The sequence below is a fragment of the Hypanus sabinus genome, chromosome 9 (genome assembly GCF_030144855.1).
Source record: "Hypanus sabinus isolate sHypSab1 chromosome 9, sHypSab1.hap1, whole genome shotgun sequence".
NCBI lineage: Eukaryota > Metazoa > Chordata > Chondrichthyes > Myliobatiformes > Dasyatidae > Hypanus > Hypanus sabinus.
Genome location: NC_082714.1, coordinates 108,073,034 through 108,088,678, shown reverse-complemented (window position 1 = coordinate 108,088,678; position 15,645 = coordinate 108,073,034). Strand labels below are relative to the sequence as shown.

The following is a 15,645-nucleotide window of genomic DNA, read 5'->3' as shown; positions in this document are numbered from 1 at the left end:
AGGCGGCAGGGATTGAACAGAAGGTAGCGCTATTCGCAGATGATGTTTCAGTTTATTTGAGTGAACCAGAAAAATCATTCATAGGATTGTTTACACTGTTGGATGAGTTCGGGAAAATATCAACTTATAAAATTAATGCAAAGAATACGCAGGTTATGTCCCTATATTATACAGCATCCAAAAAATTGCAGGATACATATGATCTTAAGTGGGATGCTAAATTATTAAAATATTTAGGAATAAACCTGCCAGAAGATCTTACAATGTTGTCACAGGCAAATTATTGGCCATTAGTTTCAGAGGTAAAAGCAGATATACATAGATGGAATCTTATCCCCTTTTTAAGTTTAAATTCAAGGATAAATATCATAAAAATGAATATTCTCCTTCGGCTACTTTACTTTTTACAGAATTTACCTGTGGAGGTGGATGATAATCAACTTGGGGATGGGGACAAATGGATTTCCCGTTGTACCTGGCAAGGAAAGAAACCTAGAATCCAATTTAACACCTTACAGTTAGGAAAGGAAGGAGGAGGTATGGCACTTCCTTGCTTGAGAAATTATTCTTATGTTTCACTGATAACCCCTCTGTTATCCTGGTGTAATAAGGAATATAAGGCTAGATGGAAGGAAATAGAATTTGGATTGATTAACAGTTTTCCTCTGCAGGCCTCAATTGCGGACAAAGGATTGATGGTGCAATTGGAAAAGATTAAAAACAGCTGGATAAATCTCACATTAAAAGTATGACAGAAGGTGATTAATTTATGTGGAATTTGCAACATATTAAAACTTTTTGGTTGGTCTGCTTATGATACCGAATTCTTTCCAAGCAGAGGAGATAAAAGATTTGAACTATGGATAAAGAAAGGTCTTACAACCTACCTCTCATTCACACATAAAAGTACATTACAAAGTTTTCAATCCGTGCAGGACAAACACGGCCTAGAACACAACGATCTTTGTTAGGTACCTTCAAGTACAACTCTACTTTAACCAGAATTGTAGATGTACAGACTTATCAACAGCAGAATTAGAAATTTTCAAGATTTTGAATTCAGCTTACAGCTCAATGCCAAGTAAATCAATTTCTCGATTATATAATGCCCTCTCTCATGTCAAAAATGAAAACACATTGTATATAAAAGAGAAGTGGGAAAAGAAGCGGGGTTAGTACTTTTAGAGGAGGTTTGGGCGAAAAGATGCAACTTTCAGTGGTCTTCAACTAACTCTTTGGTTTGGAGAGAACATTGCTGGAAAAATATTATAAGATACTTCAAGACCCCATACCAGGAAAAATATAAAGACACAAACATGACGCGTTGGAGAAGATGTGGCTCCAAGGAGGCAAACCATTTCCATATTTTCTGTGATTGCCCTAAATTAAGTTTATATTGGAAAGGTATTCACAGAACATTAGTTAAGGTATTTAAGATACAGATACCTCTGGACTTTGTGACTCTCTATTTGGGGCATGTATTGTTTTCAGAACAGAAGAAGAATATAAAGTTGCTGCAGGCCCTTTTAGTGGCAAGTAAGAAATCAACCACCAGAAAGTGGCTAAATCCAGTATCACCTACTTTAGAAGATTGGCATGAAATTATTTTGGAAATATTTAAAATGGAAAAGATGACCTACTCCCTGAGAATTCAAGAAGAAAAGTTTTATCAAATTTGGAATAAATGGATTGAATTTATAACCCCAATGCGAGCAGACTTTAGATAATTCTAACGGTTCATACTGCTTTTCTCATCAACATAGTAATAGTGTTAATGTCAGCTCCCTTAGTTTGAACATTCACTGTTTTATTTCTGGAAAACGTGAAATTAACACAAGTAAAGGAAAAGATATGGGTGGGAAAATGATCATTTGAAGTAAATAAGTACACAGGAATTGGATAAGTATGTTTATGGGTAGGAGCAGACATGAATGTGTTAAGATACAAACACCTACGATGGAACTTACATAGGGTTACACACATTATTTTGGACAAGAAAGAAATGGACAAGAAGAGATATATGGAAATTGTTATTCAACCACTATTATTACTAACTTTTTAACAATTATTATTATTTAGTTTAATGGTGTGGAATTACAATTGCACATAAATAGCTATTTAAGTGCCTAATTATTTTTTTCTTTAAATACCATCTCAGTGTGTACTTGAGACTGTATAAATATATATAGATTTATACATATATAAAAAATGGAATATATAAAAATATGCTAAAAAGTTTATGTAATATCTAGGAACACCTTATCCAAATAAAAATAAAATTAAATTTTTTTTTAAAAAGAACAAGGCTTCAGGGTACTTTGAGATACATGATAAAAAAGGCCAATGTCTGTATAATTTCCTTAATGGGAATTCTTGCCTGACAGGTCAGTTGGAATTCTTTGAGGAAATAACAGGCAGGATAGACAAAGGGTCAGTGGGTGTTGTTTACTTGGATTTGCAGAAGGCCTTTGACATTTGCACATGAAGTTGTTAAACAAAATACGAACCCTTGGTATTACAGGAAATTATACCAATATGGATAGAGCATTGGTTGATTGGCAGGAGGCGGAGTGAAAATAAAAGAGGCCTTTTCCAGTTGGCTGCTGGTAACTAGTGGTGTTCCACAGGGGTCAGTGTTACAGCTGCTTCTTTTCACCTTAGATGTCAATGATTTGGATGAAGGAATTGATGACTTTGTGGCCAAGTTTGCGGACAATATGAAGCTAAGTGGAAGGGCAGGAAGCAGGGAGTCTGCAGAAGACTTGGACAGATTAGGACAATGGGCAAGGAGTGGCAGACAGAATGGGATGTATATGGTCATGCACTTTGGTAGAGGAAAGAAAGGCATAGACTATTGTTTAAATGGGGGGAAATCCAAAAATCAGAGGTGCAAAGGGACTTGGGAGTTAACTTGCAGGTTGAGTCAAAGTTCAGACTTCAAAGACCTGTGGCAACAAGTTCCACAGATTCACCACCCTCTGCCACCACATACAGCCCTGAGATTTATTTTCTTGTAGGCATACTTAATAAATCCTTAATAGAATTAATGAAAGACCACACTAACTTGGGCGTTCAACCAGTGTGCAAAAGACAACAAACCGTGCAAATACAAAAAGATGAACATGAGGTGAAGAGTCCTTGAATGTGAGTCCACAGGTTGTGGGATCATTTCATTGATGGGGTAAGTGAAGTTGGTACAAAAGCCTGATGGTTGAGGGGTAATAACTGTTACTGAACCTGATGGTGTGAGTCCTGGGGCTCCTGTACCTTCTTCCTGATGGCAGCAGCAAGCAGAGAGAGCCAGGGGTCCCTGATGGAAGCTGTTTTCCTGCAACAACGCTCCATGTAGATGTGCTCAGAGGTGGGGAAGGCTTTACCCATGATGCACTGGGCTGATAGCCGCTACTTTTTGTAGGATTTTCTGTTCAAGGGCATTGGTATTTCAGTAGTAAGGAAGGCAAATACAATGTTAGCATTCATTTCAAGAGGACTAGAATATAAAAGCAAGGATGTAATGCTGAGGCTTTATAATGTACTTGTCAGACCACACTATATTCATTATTTTGGCCTCTGAGAAGGCTATAAGACCATAAGACACTGGAGCAGTATTAGGCCATTCAGCCCATCAAATCTGCTCCACCATTGGATCATGGCTGATCTATTTCCCTCTCAACACCATTCTCCTGCCTTCTCCCAGTAACATGTCACACCTTGACATCAAGAATCCATCGACCACTGCCTTAATACTCTGAATGACCTGTGGCAACAAGTTCCACAGATTCACCACCCTCTGCCTAAAGAAATTCCTCCTCATCTCTATTCTAAATGGACGTCCCTCTGTTCTGAGATTGTCCCCTCTGATCCTAGATTTCCCCACTATCGGAAACATGCTTTCCACATCCATTCTGTCTAGGCTTTTCAATATTCAGTAGGTTTCAATGAAATCTGCCCTCATTCTTCTAAATTCCAATGAGAACAGGCCCAGAGCCATCAAACACTCCTCCTATGACAAGCCTTTCAATCCCCGAATTATTTTTGTGAACCTCCTCTGAACCCTCTCCAATGTCTCTTGATAAGAAGCCCACGACTGTTCACAATACTCCACGTGAGGCCTCACCAGTACCTTATAAAGGCTCACCATTATATCCTTGCTTTTATATTTGAGCCCTCTCGAAATGAACGCCAGTATCGCATTTGCTATCATCAACCACCAACTCATCCTGAAAGTTACAGGTAATCCTGCATGAGCACTCCCAAGTCCCTTTGCACCTAGGATTTTTGAATTTTCACCCCTTTTAGAAAATAGTCTATTCCTTCTACCAAAGTGCTTGACCATGCACTTCCCAACACTGTATTCTGCTTGCCACTTCTTTGCCCATTCTCCTAATCTGTCTAAGTCCTTCTGCAGAGTCCCTGCTTCCTCCACACTACCTGCCCCTCCACCTATCTTTGCAACATCTGCAAACCAGGCTACAAAACCATCAATTCTGTCATCCAAGTCATTGATATATTACTTAAAAAAAGCAGTCCTAACATTGTGGAGCCAGCAGTCAATCAGAAAAGGATCCTTTTATTCCCACTCTTTGCCTCCTGCCAATCAGCCAAAGCTTTATCCATCCTAGTATCTGTGGTGAACTCCATATACCTGTCTGGACACGCCCCTATGCTGAGTGCTCCTGTGGCTCCTCCCACAGACCCCGGTATAAAGGCGATTGGAGGCACTGCTCCTCCCTCAGTCTCCAGGATGTTGTGTGGTGGTCTCTTGCTGCTAATCGTGGTCTCTTGCAGCTAATAAAAGCCTATCATTCACCTCCCATCTCCGAGAGTTATTGATGGTGCATCAGTATCTTTCCTGTAATACCACGGGCTCTTATCTTGCTAAGCAGTTTCACATCTGGCATTTTGCCAAAAGCCTTTTAAAAATTCAAGTACACAACATCCACCAATTTTCCTTTGTCTAGCCTGCTTGTTATTTCCTCAAAGAATTCCAACAGGTTTGTCAGGCATGATTTTCACATAAGGAAACCATGATGCTTTGGCCTGTTTTATCATGTGCTTCCAAGTACCACAAAACCTCATCCTTAACAATCAACTCCAATGTATTCCTAATCACTGAAGTCTGGCTAACTGGTCTATAATTTTCTTTCTTCTGCCTCCCTCCCTTCTTGAAGAGTGGATGATCAATCCTCTGGAATCATGCCAGAATCAAGTGATTCTTGAAAGGTAATTACTAATGCTTACGTAGTCACCTCAGCCACCTGCTTCAGAACCCTGGGGTGTAATCTGTCTGGTATCGGTGACTTATCTAACTTCGGACCTTTCAGCTTCCTAAGCAACTTCTCTCTGGTAGTAGCAACTACACTTGCTTCTGCCTCCTGACACTCTCAAACTTCTGGCATTCTGCTAGTGTCTTCCACAGTGAAGACAAATGCAAAATACTTATTCAGTTCATCAGCTATTTCCTTGTCCCCCATTACTACCTCTCCAGTGTCATTTTCCAGTGGTCCGATATCCACTTCCCCCTCTCTTTTACTCTATATATCTGAAAAAAAGCTTTTGGTATCCTCTTTGATATTATTGGCTAGCTTACCTTCATACAATATTTCACCTTTTCCCTCCTTAGGGCTTTTTTAGTTGCCTTCTGTTGGTTATTGAAGAAAAGATGTGCTAGTTCCATGCTGGTGTTGCCAACTGAGACATTGCAGAAGAAACAGAACATCATGGACAACAGAAGTTCTTTCTCTCTCTCCCCCTCCCTCTCTCCCTCTCTCTCTCCCTCCCTCTCCCCCTCTCTCTCTCTCTCCCCTCTCTCTCTTTCTCTCTCTCTCCCCTCTCTCTCCCTCCCTCTCCCTCTCTCTATCTCTGTATATATCATATACATTCTCTGATATTAAATGGAACCATTGAGTATGCATAGAACAAAATATATGATATAGATTATCATCATTGAAAAATATTAGTGATCCCACATCACAATTTGTCAAATGGTAAATATTTAACATCAGAAGGGTGGACTTGATTATGCTAAATTCCTACAAAGCTTGCATTTTTAATGTACCACACATGGAGAAATAACCCAAGGACCAACACACATTGTGATCAAATAAAATGGCCATTATTGCTGGAAACACAAAGAAGGTGAGGAAGGGAAAATTGAGATTGGTGTAAATGGATGCCTGATGGTCAGCCACACTCTGGCTTCCCTCTTGAGCACTCATGAGGCTTGTCTTCTCCCTGCCTAGTCCCAGACCCCAGACCAATCACATCCCAGGATTGGAGAATGAACTCCAATGCATAAGGAGTTTGTGTTGAGAGATAACAGATTTTTAACAAGGCAAAGACTCCTTTGAGATAATTCAAAGCTGTGAATCAAATGCTTTAAGTATGGTTTATGTACTTTCAGCTGTTTCTTCCACCATACCACTCCCTGAATGTCTATTGACCTTTGTAACCACCCCAGCTAATGGTGCTATTTTTCCACGATATTTGTGCAACTCATCCCACAATTAAAGGGGAACCTGACACGTTGTTGTTAAAGGACAGAGCAGCGTCAAGTGCAGGGTAGATCAAAGAGCAAAGTCAGACACTCGTGGCTTAAATATTAGATACCTCTTGTACCTAATAAAGTGGCCCCTGAGTGTATGTCCGTGGTTTTCCGCTGCAGTAGCTCATCAAGGGGTTCAATGTGATGTGCGTTCAGAGATGCTCTTCTGTTGTTGTAATGCATAATTATCTGAGCTACTGTTGCCTTCCCGTCAGCTTGTACCAGTCTGACCATTCATCTTGGACCTCTCATTAACAAGGTATTTTTGCCCACAGACTAGCACATCATAAACACACAAGAATCTGCAGATGCAGGAAATCCAGAGTAATACATATGTAATGCTGGAGGAACTCAGCAGGTCGGGCAGCATCCACAGAAAGGAATAAACGGTTGACATGTCTGCTGAGACCACCCATCAGGACTGGAAAGGAAGCAATAGAGTAAGAATATGGAGTACAGATAGGTGATAGATGAAGCCAGCAGGGTGGGGGAGGGAGGATGATGTAAGAAGCTGGGAGGTGATAGGTGGAAAAGGTAAAGGGGTGAAGAAAAAGGAATCTGATAGGTGAGGAGAAAGGACCATGGGAGAAAGGGAAGAAGAAGAGGCACCAGGTGGTGGTGATGGACAGGTGAGGAGAAGAGAAGAGGTAGGAGGGGTGCCAGAGTAGGAGACGGAAGAAGTGGGAAGGGGGAGAGGGGAAAGTACCAGAAGTTAAAGAAACCAGTGTTCAGGCCATCAGATTGGAGGCTACCCAGATGGAATATGAGGTGTTGTTCCTCCAACCTGAGAGCAGCCTTATTGTGGCAGTAGATGAGGCCATGGACTGACTGTCGAAATGGCATTGGGGATTGGAATTAAAAATGGCTGGCCACTAGAAAACCCTACTTGTTGCAGACAAAGTGAATATGGTCAATAAAGTGGTCCACCAATCTATATCAGGATAGAAGAGGTCAGGTTGGGAGTGCCGGATACAGCAGGCAACTCAAACAGACTTGCAGATGCAGTGTTACCAATGACTGAACACAGGTGAGGGACGAGGTGAATGGGCAGGTGTTACCCTTCTTCCACCTGTAGGAATAAGTGCTGGAAGGGAGATTAATGGGAGGGATGAATAACACGGGAATCACAAAGACAACAATCCCTGCAGAAAGCGAAGAGTGTGGGGGGGGGGGGGTGGAGCAGAGGGTAAAGTTGTGTCAGGAGTGAAACGTACCCCGTGACTGGGTTAAGAACCAGCAGAAATGGAAAACACTTTGGAGTCTGTATGGTATTACTGTAAACTAATAGTGTTTATTAGTAAACTAAGCAATACAGTACTATAAAATGCAAATATATGAAACAGGTTAGCAATGATATATACAGAAGTGTGGAGATAGGAACCAAAACCAGGCTCTTTCAGAGCTAGGGGTGAATGGATACAGTCTTGCGATATTACACAGAGTTCAGTTCAGTTCAGGTCGAGGTAGTTGTTGGAGTATCGTTGGAGAGAGAGAGGTGATGAGAGGCGATGCCGTTGCCATCAATCTTCCCGTTGTCTTCCTGTTGTGGTCACCGACTGTGACCATACCACGTACAACCGTTCTTCAGTGGTGGACCTGTCACCCAGGCGAGGGTGGACACACAAACAGTTCCCCACCAGTCGCACCTTTACACACTGTGAGCCACTGATCGATTTTCCCGAATCGATCCTCCAAACCCCACCTTCAAGTGGGTGCACAAAGCTCATTCAGTGTCCCGAGGTGTGTCTTAGCAGACCTGCTTTTTATCTCTACATGCTGGACACCAGCTGTCCGTCAACCAGCTCCACCCTGCTGTCTCTGCAGAATCTTAACAAGCAGGTAAAAGTGTCCTTGGAGAAGAGGTAAACAATCAGCTAAGGAACCATAACATTAAATCTTCTCTCTCTCTCTCTCTCTCTCTCTCTCACACATCTGTGCTGGACGCTTCCCCCCTCTCTCTCAATAGCAGCACAGTTCATGGGGTCAATTCTGGACCCCATCACAAACTCGGTTTGCCTATCACAGGTGGTAGGAGCCATTGAAGAGAATGTTGTGTTGGATGCAAAAGCTCATGGGTGATAGGTAAAGACAAAGGGAACCCTATCCCTGTTAAGGCAGTGGAGAGGTGGAGTGAGGGCAGATGTCTGGGAAATGCAGCTGAGTGCAGCATCAATGATGGGGGAAGGGAAACCACATTCTTTGAAGACCTTAAGACATAGGAGCAGAATTAGGCCATTCAGCCCATCAAGTCTGCTCCACTATTCCATCATGGCTGATCCCGGACTCCATACACCTGCCTTCTCGCCATATCCTTTGATGCCCTGACTGATCAGGAAACGATCAACTTCCACCTTAAATATACCCATGGACTTGGCTTCCACAACAGCCTGTGGCAGAGCACTCCACAGATTCACTACTCTCTGGAGAAAAAATTCCTCCTTACCTCTGTTCTAAAAGGTCGCCACTCAATTTTGTGGCTGTGCCTTCTAGTTCTGGATACCCCCAACACAGGAAACACCTTCTCCACATCCACCCTATCTAGTCCTTTCGACATTCAGTAGGTTTCAATGAGATCCCCCCACATTCTTCCAGTGAATGCAGGCCCAAAGCTGCAAAAGGGTCCTCATATGTTAACCCTTTCATTCCCAGAATCATTCTTGTAAGCCTCCTCTAGACTCTCTCCAATGCTTTATGAGATATGGAACCTGACTAGTGTCTTATGAAGGCTCAACATTATCTCCTTGTTTTTATATTCTATTTCCCTTGAAATAAATGCCAACATTGCATTTGCCTCCTTATAAATTAACCTTCTGGAAGTCTTGAACAAGGACTAAGTCCTGCTGCACCTCTGATGTTTGAACCTTCTCCCCATTTGTTAATAGTCTGCACTATTATTCCTTTTATGAAAATGCATTATCATACATTTCCCAATATTGTATTCCATCTGCCACTTTTTTGCCCATTCTTCCAATTTTTCTAAGTCCTGCTGCAATCGCATTGCTTCCTCAGCACTACCCACCCCTCCATCTACCTTCGTATTATCAGCAAACTTTGTCACAAAGCCATCAATTCCATTATCTAAATCACTGACAATGTGAAAAGTAGCAGTCCTAACATTGACCCCTAAGGAACACCATTAGTCACTGGCAGCCAACCAGAAAAGGCTCCATTTATTCCCACTCACTGCCTCCTGCCTGTAAGCCATTCCGTTATCCATTCAAAGTTCTTTCCTTTGACAGTATATTTCCTGTAACATCACAATATTTTACTTTGTAAGCAGCCTCCTGTGTGTCACCTTATCAAATGCCTTCTGATGATCTAAATAAATGACATCCACTACCTCTCCTTTATCCACCCTGCTTGTTACTTCCTTGAAGAACTCTAACAGATCTGTCAGGCAAGATTTCCCTTCACAGAAACCATGCTGTTTTTGACTTATTTTATCATTAGTCTCCAAGTACCCTGAAACCTCATCCTTAATGATAGACTCCAACACTTTCCTAACCACTGAGGTTAGGCTAACTGGCCTATAATCGCCTTACTTTTGCCTTGCTCCCTTCTTAAAGTGTGGGGTGACATTTGTAATTTTCCAGTCCCCTGAGACCATGGGGATGTAGTCCATCTGGTCCAGGTGACTTATCCCCCTTAAGACCTTAATTTTTCCTTTGTAATTGCAATGGAACTCACTCCTGACACTCACGGACCTCTGACACTCAGCTAGTGTTTTCCACAGTGAAGACTAATGCAAAGTACGCATTAATTCTGCCATTTCTTTGTCCCCCATTCCTGCCCCACCAACATCATTTTCCAGCAGTCCAATATCAACTCTCACCTCTCTCTTACTCTTTATATAACTGAAAAAACTTTTTATATCCTGTTTTCTATTATTAGCTAGTTTGCTGTCATATTTCATCTTTTCCTTTCTTATAGCTTTTTTAGCTGCCTTTTGTTGGATTTTAAAAGCTTCCCAGTCATCCAACTTCCTACTCACTTTTGTGCCTTATATGGCCTATCCTTGGCTTTAATGCAATTCTTAACTTCCCTTGTTAGCCACAGTGCCTACCCCTGCCATTTGAGAATTTCTTCTGTGGGACATATCTATCCTGTGTCTTGTGAAGTATTCCCAGAAGCCTACAGCCACCTCTGCTCTGCTGTCATCCCCACTAATATCCTCCTCCGATCCACCTGGACGAAGGAGGACATCTTAGATGTTCTGGAAAGGAAAGCCTCATCCTGGGAACAGACATGGTGGAGATGAAGGAGCTGAGAAAAGGGAACAGCATCTTTAAAGGGGACAAGGTGGGAGGAACTATCATCAAGATAGTAGTGAGAGTTAATAGAGACAGAGAGATCAAGAAAGGGGAGAGAGGTGTCAAAAGTGGACAGAATTAATGAACAGGGTGGAAGTTGGAAGCAAAGTTAATGAAATTGATGAGCTCATCATGGGTGCATGAAGCTACACCAACGCAGTTGTCAATGTGGCGCAGAAAGAGTTGGGGGGGAAGGCTTGGAACATGGAATGTTCCATGTAGCCACTGAAAAGGAAGGCATAGCTGAGGCCAATATGGCTATACTTCCAGTTCAGAAAAAGTGGGAGGAGCTGAAAGAGAAATTGTTGAGTACGAGGAGCAGTGTGGCCAGACAGAGGAGGGTGGTGGTGGGTTTGGGATCTGGTTCGATCTGTTGTCGAGCAAGGGACAGAGAGCTTTAAGACCATCTTGAGAGGAGTGTATAGACACTGGGCATCCATGGTGAAAATGAGGTGATCAGAGCCAGAGAATTGGAAGTTGTGGAAGTAATTGAGAGTATTTGAAGTGTCGTGTATGTAGGTGGGAAGGGACTGAACCAAAGGAGATGGAATGGAGTTGAGGTATGCAGACCATAATTTCAGTGGGGCAAGAGTAAGCAGAGGCAAAGGGCCTATGCAGACAGTCAGGTCTGTTGATCTTGGGTAGGAGGTAGAAGGGAGCAGTGTGGGATAAGGGAACTATGAGTTTGGTGGCAGTGAATGGGAGTTCTCCAGAGTTGATGAGGTTGGTGATGATGTTTGAGACAGTAGCCTGATGGTTCTGAATAGGGTCTTTTTCAAGGGGTAAGTAAGAGGAGGTGTCTGAGAGCTGCCACCCAGCCTCAGCATGGTAGAGGTCAGTCTGTCAGACAACAATGGCATTTCCTTTACCATATGGGTGTGATAGTAAGATTTTGATTGGTGCAGAGAGTGGAGGGGCATGCACTCAGATGGAGGAAGTTTCAAGGAGGAGTGCAGAGATTGAGCCAGTTGATGTCTCCTCAACAATTAGAGATAAAAATAACCAGAGCAGACAGAGAAAGAGTGGAGGAGGAGAGTTGGAGATCAGTGAAGGGATCGCGGCATCCGGTGCTCCTGGGGTAACCATCACTGAGGCCCGACAAATCTTTGTCAAGCACCTTTGCTCCGTCCACAACAGGCATGATTTCCTGGTAACTAACTACTTTAATTCCAATCCTCATTCCCATTCCAACATGTCAGTCCATGGTCTCCTCTACTGCCACAATGAGGCTACTCACAGGTTAGAGGAGCAACACCTCACATTCAGTCTGGGTAGCCTATTGGCATGTACATCGATTTCTCTAACTTCCAGTATTTTCCCCCTCCGCCTTCACTCTTCTTCCAGTCCCCCCTCCGCCTTCCCTCTTACCTCTTCTCTTCCCCTCACCTTTCTATCACCTCCCCTTAGTGCCCCTCTTCCTTCCCTTTTTTCCATGGTCCACTCTCCTCTCCTATCAGATTCCTTCTTCTTCAGCCCTTTGCCTTTTCCACCTATCACCTCCCAGCTTCTCACTTCATCCTCTCTCCCCCACCCTGCTGGCTTCACCTATCACCTTCTAGCTTATGCTCCTTCCTATCACCCCACCTTCTTATTCTGACTTCTTCGCCCTTCCCTTCCAGTCCTGATGAAGGGTCTTGGCCCAAACTGTCACCTGTTTATTCCTGACCTGCTGAGTTCCTCCAGCATTTTATATTTGTTACTAATGAACCAGTATTCTTTACAGCCAGTGTCACAATCCTGTCTCAAAGGCAGCTCAGGGGCATTTGAATGAGAGGGAGAACCCTGGAGTCTCCATGAGGTAATGAAATCAGATGCAGTCAAGAAAACTGCACCGCAAGTACTGCTCCTTTGAAGAGTGGCTAGGCACCTTCAAGAACTGGCCTTCCATCACCGACTGTGCGTGTACGCCTGAGAATATGGCTGCAGAAGGATTTATTCACACCCCAAGCGAGAATGGTCCTGACATTGCTCAGTGCTTCTTTTGTTACAAAGAACTGGAAGGTTGGGGACCTGAAGATGAACCTTTAGTTGAACATCAAAATCACTCATCGAAGTGTGCTTTTATTGCTCTGAAGAAGCAGTTTGAGCATCTGACAACTGAAGAGCTCCACAAGCTGGATGAGCAAAGAATAAAAAACATCAGGAAGAAATAAGGATTGAATCATCTGAACAAGAGGCAAAAGTTACAAAAACTGCAATTGAAGGTCTTGTTCCAAACAGCAGAAAGACCTGTTGCAATGTACTTTCAGCTCAATTTAATTGATCATTCCTCAGACTGAATGATATGTTTCTGTACTGTCTTCTAAAGTTGTATCTAGAATTTTAGTCAGATCATTTTATGTGAGAAGTGTAGAATAAAATGTTTTTTTCCCCTTAAAAAAAGTTACACAAGTTGAGCTTGGGTAATTCTAAAGAAGGTTCCTTCCAAGGACAACCCCTCCTCAGTGACCTTCAGACAAGGTTGAAGGGGCCACCAGTGCCAGGTGAATGATCCAACTCAGCTTCCTCCTAAAGTCCCATCCATCACAGGAACACGTCTGCAGCCAATGTAATTTGCTCCATATATTACCAAGGAACATCTGAACACTGGATGTAGTAAAAGCTAAAGAAAGAGAAAATGTTCCGGATTAGAAATGTCGATTTGCACAATGGAACCAGCTGTGGTACTCCAGTACTGAAATTACACTGGCAACGTTTGTATAATTCCAAGAAAATTCATCACCAAACTCCGAGACCTGGGACTCAACACTTTTCTCCGCAAATGTGTCCTCGACTTCCTGTCTAACAGACTGTAGTCAGTAAGGACAGGCAGCAACACCTCAGCCACGTTTATTCCCAACAACGGTACTTTATTATGTTGTGTCCTCAGCTCTCACTCTGCTCCGTGCACACACACAACTAGGTAGTCAGATTCTGCACTAACTCCACCTACAAGATGACACCAGAGTGGATCATATCTCAAATAACGATGAATCGGAGTACAGGAAAGGGATAGAAATCTTCACAGCATGGTGTCATAAGAACAACATCTCTCTCTCTCTCAATGTCAGCAAAGCAAAAGAGCTGAAGTCATGAAGCTGGCTGTGGCTTTTGGAGTTGAATTCATTCCAGTCCCGGGACATCACTGCAGGAGCTCCTAAGAACAGGGTCCTCAGCTTAATCACTTTACACTGCTTCTTCAATTATCTTACTTCTACCATGAAGTCCATTTCTTCCTGGTCCCTCAATTATACAGAACCACAGCTGAAGCATGAATTTAAGGTCTAACCTGCAAAATGCTCTTACACGTCTAAAGGAACTTCAGTTCCTAACTTCACTGTGGCTAATCTCACTTAGTTCTGTTCCAGCCAACTCTCACAAATGTACACACAATTGCTGATCCCTTTAGATAGCCCAGGTTCCAGGCTTCTCCCTGTTCCTTGGATCAGCTCACTTTTCATGGTTCCCCCAGGGTCCTAATTCAGTTGATGTCATTTAAGCATCTTCAGATGTTTGGTGCCACCCTGTGCACTGCAGATGCTATAGCAACCTGGCTAGTAAGAAACAGCAATTCAGAATCATTCGGCAAAGAAGAACATGTGATAGAGGATTGAATTTCAAGGTTCTGGGCTAATGTGTAATTTTCACAGCTTCACACTACAGAAAATCAGAGGTAAAATTCTCATTCATCGATACATGAAAGTTTTTATAAAGATACCTCAGAAATGTTTTGTCTGGTGGTTGGTTACCAGTGAGTTAAGGACACTGACCACTAGTAACTAGCTAAACACAGCATAAATGGGTAAAAATCTTTTTAATTGTCTGGATCTGATCTGGGGTGATTTAGAAAACAGGCATCTAATGCAATTAACTTTCCAGAGCATTCAGTAAGCTGGAACAGAGCCAAGAGTTTGTTGGATGTAGTAGGGCTCATGCCAAGCTCTGTGATCCCTGATCGGAGGAATAGGTATGTTTATGATCGAGCTTGGTCCCTAGCCACCTGAGTTGACCCTGAGGCTTTGGCATGGAACCATAGCAGTGATAAAGGTCAGAAGCTGCTGGTGTTGACCAAATTCGCACTCACTGACCCCACCACTGCAGACACTTACGTTGAAAGTACAACTCCCAGCCCTCACCATCATAGAGTGACCTTCAGTCTGACAGAGGACATCAGAGTGGACAGCGGAATTCAACTTCTATTGGAAGCTGAAGCTTTGCAAGAAAGGAGGGAGAGTAGCGATTCCGAAGAGTGAGGGTACGTGCTTCCCAAAGGCGGTGTGAAGAAGACAAGGTGAACAGGACAAAGGGTGTGGACTGGGTTGTGCAATGGGGGGACAGGTCAAAGATGGAACAATGCAAGGAGAGGCACAAGATTCTGCAGATGCAGAAAATCTTGGGCAACGCACACAAAATGCTGGAGAAACTCAGCAGGTCAGGCAGCATCCATGAGGGAATATAGACATGGAGGCAATGAGAGAACCTGAAAATGGATAAAGATATTCCTGTTACAGCCACTAGATTGCAGACTGCAGGAACAACAGAACGTGCAGAATTTGCAATGGAATTTTCTTTAGGCTGCAAATTAGCTGGGTTAGCTGAAGATCATGTCCCCATTGGGGAGGGAGAACTGTGCAGAAGGAATCCCAGAGATAATTGTTCCAGTTAAGGGAGATGTGGATTAAAGATCTCATCACCAGAGGAAGAGCAGAAAAAGAGTCATCTCAGGGGAATGTGGGAAATGCTGTCACATGGACCAATTTGAAGTGAAAAACTTTGTTTCGCATACTGTGTACAGATAATTTCACATCAGTA

At 42.9% G+C, this 15,645-nt stretch overlaps 1 long non-coding RNA gene across 1 annotated transcript; it reads left to right on the top strand.

Moving 5' to 3' along the window:
- The first annotated feature begins 510 nt into the window (after positions 1 to 510).
- On the top strand, positions 511 to 12,672 carry LOC132398892 (uncharacterized). Its single transcript, XR_009513833.1, has 3 exons — positions 511 to 758; positions 5,172 to 5,223; positions 12,578 to 12,672. It is a non-coding gene; the product is annotated as an uncharacterized LOC132398892 (long non-coding RNA).
- Positions 12,673 to 15,645: the final 2,973 nt, after the last annotated feature.